Source organism: Nyctereutes procyonoides, unplaced genomic scaffold (genome assembly GCF_905146905.1).
Source record: "Nyctereutes procyonoides isolate TBG_1078 unplaced genomic scaffold, NYPRO_anot_genome, whole genome shotgun sequence".
Lineage (NCBI taxonomy): Eukaryota > Metazoa > Chordata > Mammalia > Carnivora > Canidae > Nyctereutes > Nyctereutes procyonoides.
Window position 1 is genome coordinate 22064749 of NW_026575034.1, and position 7455 is coordinate 22072203.

The 7455-nt window shown below is 40.3% G+C and overlaps 1 pseudogene; it reads right to left on the minus strand.

The window, feature by feature from the left end:
- Window positions 1–3840: 3840 nt before the first annotated feature.
- Window positions 3841–4461, minus strand: LOC129505107 (60S ribosomal protein L26-like; annotated as a pseudogene).
- Window positions 4462–7455: the final 2994 nt, after the last annotated feature.

Here is a 7455-nt window from a genome sequence, read left to right on the forward strand (position 1 = left end):
CAGGGACAGAGCCAGTCTCCACCAGCCTTGCCTTATTCCCAAAAGGGCTGGGTCTCTAAAACCATTTACCATCTCCCTCCCTTCCTTCTGACCCTCTTCTCGTTTGCTTTTCTCAAGATTCTCTGATAGGAAAGCTTTTTCCACCTAATCTAGCCTTGCTAGAGTCCTATTTAATGAATATTTAACTCATTTTCAGAGGGAACATAGGGACAGCTAGGTGGCTCAGTGGTTGAGCATCTCCCTTTGGCTCAGGTGGTGATCCCAGGGACCTAGGATCAAGTCTCATATTGGGCTCACCACAGGGAGCCTGCTTCTCCCTCTGCCTATGTCTCTGCCTTTCTCTGTGTGTCTCCCATGACTAAATAAAATCCTTAAGACAAAACAAAACAAAGGGAATATAAAAACTTATAAATAATATGTACTAATGATTTCTATTTATAGTTTTGTTCCTCATAAAAAGAATTAGGTATACTTATCCTCTGGATTTTAATAAGTCGTAAATTTTAGAACCATGAATAATGATGTTGAACTATTGCCTAAGAGTATATAAGCATTCATATACTCTTAACACACTTAACAGTTAGTGGAAGAGGTGTGAGTCTTGATTACCTTAGACATTTTTTTTATTGTATGAATCCATTTATATGAAATGTCCAGAACAGGCAAGTCCAGAAAGCAGGTTAGTGGTTTCCAGGGATTGGGGGTGATGGGACTGACTGTGTCATGGGCATAGGGTTTCCTTTTGATGAAAAAATTAAATAGTTTTTAATTAAATTAAAATTAAAACCATAGCGATGGTTGCACAGATTGTAAATGTCACTGAATTATACATTTTAAAATGATGAATTTTTATTTGTGTTTTACCACAATAAAACTTCAGAAGAATGATTATGAGGGAGGGACAGAGGGAGGCTAAGAGAAGTAGCAGAGATGGGGACCGAGCAGAAATGAGTTTCAGTGGGTTAAGTTGAAGCCGTGGTAAATCCAAGATCCTCCCACTGTTGATGAGCTCAGGTTGACATGCTGCCTCTTTTAGTCAAGGCATTTCCTGGTCATTTCTGGTTCTGGAGCCAACTCCCACTTGCTCATCCTTCTACATACAGATGCAGTTGGCAGCTTTCCTCCCCTCTTCACTACCTGCTTTACATTTGGGGTTCCTTGTTGCCACAGGACTCTCTACAAAGCAGACACTGTATTCTCTTGCTTGCCTCAGAACAGTAGTTCTGTTACTTCTTATTTCAAGATGTTAGTGCAGCTTTCACTTGCTTAAATTGTAAATACTCATAGTGATGAGAGGACACTCATTCAGGGATTCCTTGACCTCTTCTAGGTAGTCTATTAGAAACAATATAGAATCCCATGGAGAAAAAGACAAAATCACAGCCAATCTCCAAAGAGGCCATTGCCTATACAGCATCACCACCTGGAGTCGAGCATTCATAAGCATAAACTCCTCTTGGTTTTTCATATTTTCATTCATAGATTTTGAGAAAATAAACCCCATCTTGACCTGTGTTCTGGCCTTGGTTTCTTGGGCCTGGATGGTGGTGCGGATGTGTTAGAGGACACTCCCAAGGGTTAAAGGCAGAATCCAAGCAGGATGAAGAGCTTCCTTGTGTTCCTGAGACCTTAAAAACGGGCTATTTAATGCTCCAGCCCCTCTCAGCTGTGCAGTGATTCACAGTGGGAATGGGTATTTCTGAGGAGGTCAGGGGCTGCAAGTTCTAGGCAGCCTTCCCCCAGTCACCGCAGGGATCCAATTGTAACTCAGGGATTTCCTGCACCGCTGTGCTGATTTCCATGGACAGGGCTCGCCCGCTTTCCCCAACTCCGTGACGTGGATACGGGAGGGGCCAGGAGTCCCTGCGAGGAGGAGTGGCTCTCGGGGCGGGTGGCCCTCCAGGCGGAGGCCTGCAGCTACCTTAGACATTTATATTTCATTTCTCTGCTTCCTTTGCCTGCCTTTAAGATTTTTTACTTTACCTCTTCTTTCTTACTTTCTTTTTTCATCTTCCTTTCTTTCTTTTCTTCTCTCTTAATGAGAGACTCAAGAGAGGCAGAGACATAGGCAGAGGGAGAAGCAGGCTCCCAGTGCGCGACTGGATTCCAGAACCCCAGGATCATGCCCTGAGCGGAAGGCAGGCACTCAACCAATGAGCCACCCAGGTGACCCTTTACCTCTTTAGTGTGATTGTGATGTACCCAGAAGTATCTTTATTTGCATCCTCTTTATAAAGTTGACTGAGCTTTTTAAATCTGTGAATTTATGACTTTCACCTAATTTGGAAAATGTCAGTAATTATTACTTCTAAACTTATTTCCTATCTCCAGTCTCTCATGTCATTTTGGGATCTCAACTACATACTTTAGATCTTCTGACATTGTTCCACCAATAACTGAGGGTCTCTTCATTTTTTTTTTCTTTTCCTCTCACATCTTAGAAAGTACTTTTGATAAATCTTATGGATCATTACTAGAAATATGACTATCAGAAGTGCCTAGGTGGCTCAGTCAGTTAAAAGTCTGCCTTCAGCTCAGGTCATGTTTGCAGGGCCCTGGGTTCGAGTACCACATCAGGCTCCCTGCTCAGTGCTTTTCCCTTTACCTCTGTACCTCCCACTGCTTGTGCTCTCTTTCTCTGCCAAATAAATAAAATCTTAAAAAGAAGAAGAAATATAACTATGGTGGTCAAAGGAGAAATGTGGTTGTATGTTTGTTAGATATTAAAGGAGAAATGTGGTTGTACCTTTCCCCAATGCCACTAACAATGTATGAGAGTGTCTTTTTTCTCAAAATCTCGTCAGCAGAGTTTGTTATCAAGCTTTTGACTATTTGTCACTCTGCTAGTTTATCAAGTGTGGCTGGCCACTCCACAAAAATGGCTGCCGATAATTCATTCCTCTACTGCACACACAAGCCAATTTTACCCATCATGAGGTGCAGTCTGTTCTCCAGCCCCTTGAATCTGGGATGGCCTTATAACTTGCTGTGACCAATAAAATAGGATTGAAATGATCTGTGAATTTCCAGGCATTTGGACCTTGCAACTTCTATTTTGCTCCCTTGGGGAAGCCAACCGTCATTTAAAAAGCTCAGGCTAGACAAACGAATAAGAGACCAGGTGGAGAGAGATCACATTAAAGACAACAGAAGCATACCAGTGGACATAAAGGCAAGGACTTTTCTTGAGTTGCTTCTTCATAGCATAAACCTGAACTGTTCTTGGCATACTATAGGCACACAATATTTATTGAATGAAACATGATTGAATTAATAACCTTTATTTGAATGATAGAATATATGACTTCAGTTGCTGGATATAACTTTTAAGGTGCTTGGATACCCTGAAGCCTGGTGATCCCCCAGTCGGGGACAGTTTGATAGAGTTTTAGAATGTTTGATTGACATTGGATGATGCCAGGAAATGGGATTTGGGAACCTCTCGCTACCCAATTCATAGCGTTTTTCAAGAATTCCCACCTCAGGTAGTTAGGCATTTCACTGCAGGCTATCTTTCCAGCAATATTTCCCATTTCATCTTTCATAACTGTTTCTCATACACAGAGCAAATTCATCCTTCACCACTCTTTAGTCATGCCAGGTGCTTCTATTATTTCTGTGTCCTTATCCTCATTTATTTTTTTCTGCCAGGAATATCCTCTTTCTTTGGCTGGTTGGTGAGCCTGTACTCAGATCCCAATCATTTGAATCTTACCCCTCCTAGAGAATGTTATAAATCATCTTCCCAACTAAACATTTTAAAATAATAATGTCTTGATGAGAAAACATGTTTGTATTCTTTTTCATTTTAACAGTTTTTATTCAAAGTTGCATATAAGATTACTTATGCATCTTTTCAATCGTTTCTTCCTTATATTTGTTCTTTTCCTTTCCTATTAAGATTTGGCTTTACATTAAAGGATATTTTTGCGGTCTTTGTCCAGTTTTAGTCTACTGATAACCACCTTGCTAGATTGAAAGTCCACATGGACAGTCATGCCATCCACCTTCTCTCACTGTACTCATTCAATGTAGATGACAGACTTCTTCCTGTAAATTTACCAATTTGCAGACCTTTGTAGTGTCCTCACACAACTTACACTTCATCATCCTTTCGGATGGGCATGGATCAAACATCGTACTACTTTCTCAGCTCTTTGGAAAGAGAGGAAGACATGATCTTCCTACAAATGTGGGAATGCCATATTTACAGTTTTTTTTTTAAGATTTAAAGTATTTATTCATGAGAGACACACACTCAACAGAGAGAGAGAGAGAGGCACAGACACAGGCAGAGGGAGAAGCAGGCTCCATTCCATGGAGGGTGCCTGATTTGGGACTGGATGAAGGTCCCCAGGACCACACCCTGGGCTGAAGGCAGCGCTAAACCACTGAGCCACCCAGGCTGCCACATTTACAGTTCTTGCTCTGGTCAGAAGTCACAAAGGGATTGAATTTCATTTTGGCCACTGGTGCTTCGGCAATGGTCACAAAGGGAAGAGGACATTCCTCTTTTTAAGAAGTATATTTTTTAGTAAAGCAGGTAAATGTGGAATAATATGACAATAGAGTCAAAATAAAATGTTTATAAAAATCATTTTTCAATGCAGATATTTATCACATCAGAAAATATTGCTAAATATTTTCTATGTTATACGTATTCTATCCAATACATATTTGCCTTAAAATATATATATATTTCCCACCTGGAACTCATACTTTTACTTTGAATAGTGGTGAGAGGGATACCCCTGTTGTGTTCCTGACCTTAGTGGAAAAGCAGTTTTTCCTCATTGAGGATAATATTAGCTGTGAGTCTTTCATACATGGTCTTTATAAACATATGTGGATGTTCAAATTAGTCCCGATTTAAAATGGGATTAATATTTGCTAATTCCTATTCAAGTGGAAACAAGATTATTTGGTGCACTAATGCTAACAATTCATTTATTGGAAATAACACATTTAGGGACGGTATTGTGGAGTAGGGCATGTGCAGGTTTGAAAAGTCATAAATATGTGGCCTCTGTATGTGGGTCGGAGGGAGAGATATTAAAAAGGCAGCTCTACTTCTGGGTTTCTTGCAGTAATAGCTGGCCCTGAGATCTTGAGGCTATTACATTTTCATCTCAAGAACATCTCTTGGTATTATCTTCTATAACAGTAGTATTACTAATGTTAAGTTTGTCCTCCTCTTATCAACTATTTTATCATTATTGGGGAGTAAAGGCTTTACTTTTTATGATATGGAATTATCGCACCAATAATTTTAGAGGAAGCTTGACCTCTTTATTTTCTTTCAGTAAACACTTTAATAGTTTATTGATATTCAAATCCTTGTCTATTTAACTCTATTTCTTTCCCCTTTAACTCCATTATTCAGTAACTAAATGAATATTTATTTCTTGTTTAAGAATTTTGTCCATGGGATCCCTGGGTGGCGCAGCAGTTTGGCGCCTGCCTTTGGCCCAGGGTGCGATCCTGGAGACCCGGGATCGAATCCCACGTCGGGCTCCCGGTGAATGGAGCCTGCTTCTCCCTCTGCCTATGTCTCTGCCTCTCTCTCTCTCTCTGTGACTATCATAAAAAAATTAAAAATTAAAAAAAAAGAATTTTGTCCATCCATGCTTCTTCCTCTAGTTCCTTTTGAATATTTCATATCTTTATATGAAAGTACTTCATATAAAGTACTTCATATGAGTACTTCAATCTCCACAGAGGTCTTTCCTGGAAGTGACAAGGTAAGAGACAGAACCCATTTACAATCTGTTCAGGAGTCCATTCACATCAGAGCATACATTCCAGATTTGGCTGTCCCTCAACCTCCTGAAAATCTTAATATACTATCCACCAGTTCCATTCCTCTTGTTCTGTTTCTTTAACTTATTACCATTTGATCTTAGCTTGGCCTTTTAATTTTAAAAAGATGGTTGTTACTTAGCCCATGTCCATGTGTATGACAGGAAAACATCTCATCTCTTCCCCTTTTCTTTATGAATTGTAGGCTACAGGATGGAATAAACATAGTTCCAGAAAAAGCTAAGGTCCTGGATCTTCTGTAATGAGAAAGAGGAATTGCCTAAGATTCCAGGCACTCATTGAGTCCCATGTAACAGACTACTAGGTCTCCACAAAAATCTGCATTTTCCTTTCCTTGAAATTTGATTGTACATAATTGCAAATGGTGGGCAGCCCCAGTGGCACAGCGGTTTAGTGTCACCTGCAGCCCAGGGTGTGATCCTGGAGACCCTGGATCGAGTCCCACATCGGGCTCCCTGCATGGAGCCTGCTTCTCCCTCTGCCTGTGTCTCTGCCTCTCTCTCTGTGTGTGTCTCTATGAATAATTAAAAAAAAAAAAAAAGAAATTGCAAATGGTTAGACAGGTTTACAACTTTTCTTTATAGTTAGATGTGGCCCCACAGCTATTCTCAGCAATAGAAAGTGAGCAGAAATTAGGATCTCATATATAAGTGAAGAATTTAAGAAGCAAATTGCCTCCCTGGGTCTTTTTTTTAAACTATTCTACTGGCTTGATGCTTAGGACAATACTATCTTATCTTTGGGGATGCAGAGATTCAGATGAAGAAAGCTTGGAGCATGAAACCCATACGGAACAGTGCTACATGGCACTAACTACACTCCTGTTTGATTTTTATAAGAAATGAATTTCTTTAGTATTTGATCATATTTAATCATAGCAGGTTAGTCTATACCACATTATGCCCAAAACATCAAGGCCATTCTCCTCAGAACCCCAGGAGAGTCAGGGCTGCAAATTCATTCCTCCAAATCTCAAACTGGACAACCTTCTCCAGATTTCACCAACGAAATCCCAGGAAGTACTTTGTCTTTCCTTATTGTGTAAGGTCATTCACTGAACACTTCCACTGGTAGAGGATAGCTGGGCTAACTCCTTTTTACCTGGAAATTATTACATGGGAAAATACGTAGAAGGGATTAATTACTCAGGCAGATTTTCTCTTTATCATCTCTCATCCTCAAACCCCTACCACCTCGATGAGCAACCATTTGCCAGCTCTATCTCCTTTTATATTTCCTGATTGAAATGCAAATCAGGATGAAGCCTATGCATTTGGCCTCTGGTCTCCCACAAATTTCATCTCCCAAATAAAATTCTGCCCTAGAGCAAACCAATATTGGGTTTTTACTATAACCTGTACTTCATCTCCCCCACAGATACCAGAGCTGAGCCTGAGGATGAGCTACTTTGTATTTCTTCAGACTAAGTGCTCAAAAGACTGGGGGCTAAAGACAGGGACCAGACCAGGTAGAATGATTTTTTTCTGGCCATGATCCCTTTCTATGATCTTCCACATTGTAAATTTCTAAATATGTTGAGATCTCCTTCTGCCATTACCTTCTACAAAAATGCCTCAAAGGGAGGAGGTCTGTGCAGAGATGAACATACCTTCCCTACAAAAGGGCCCCTGGAGA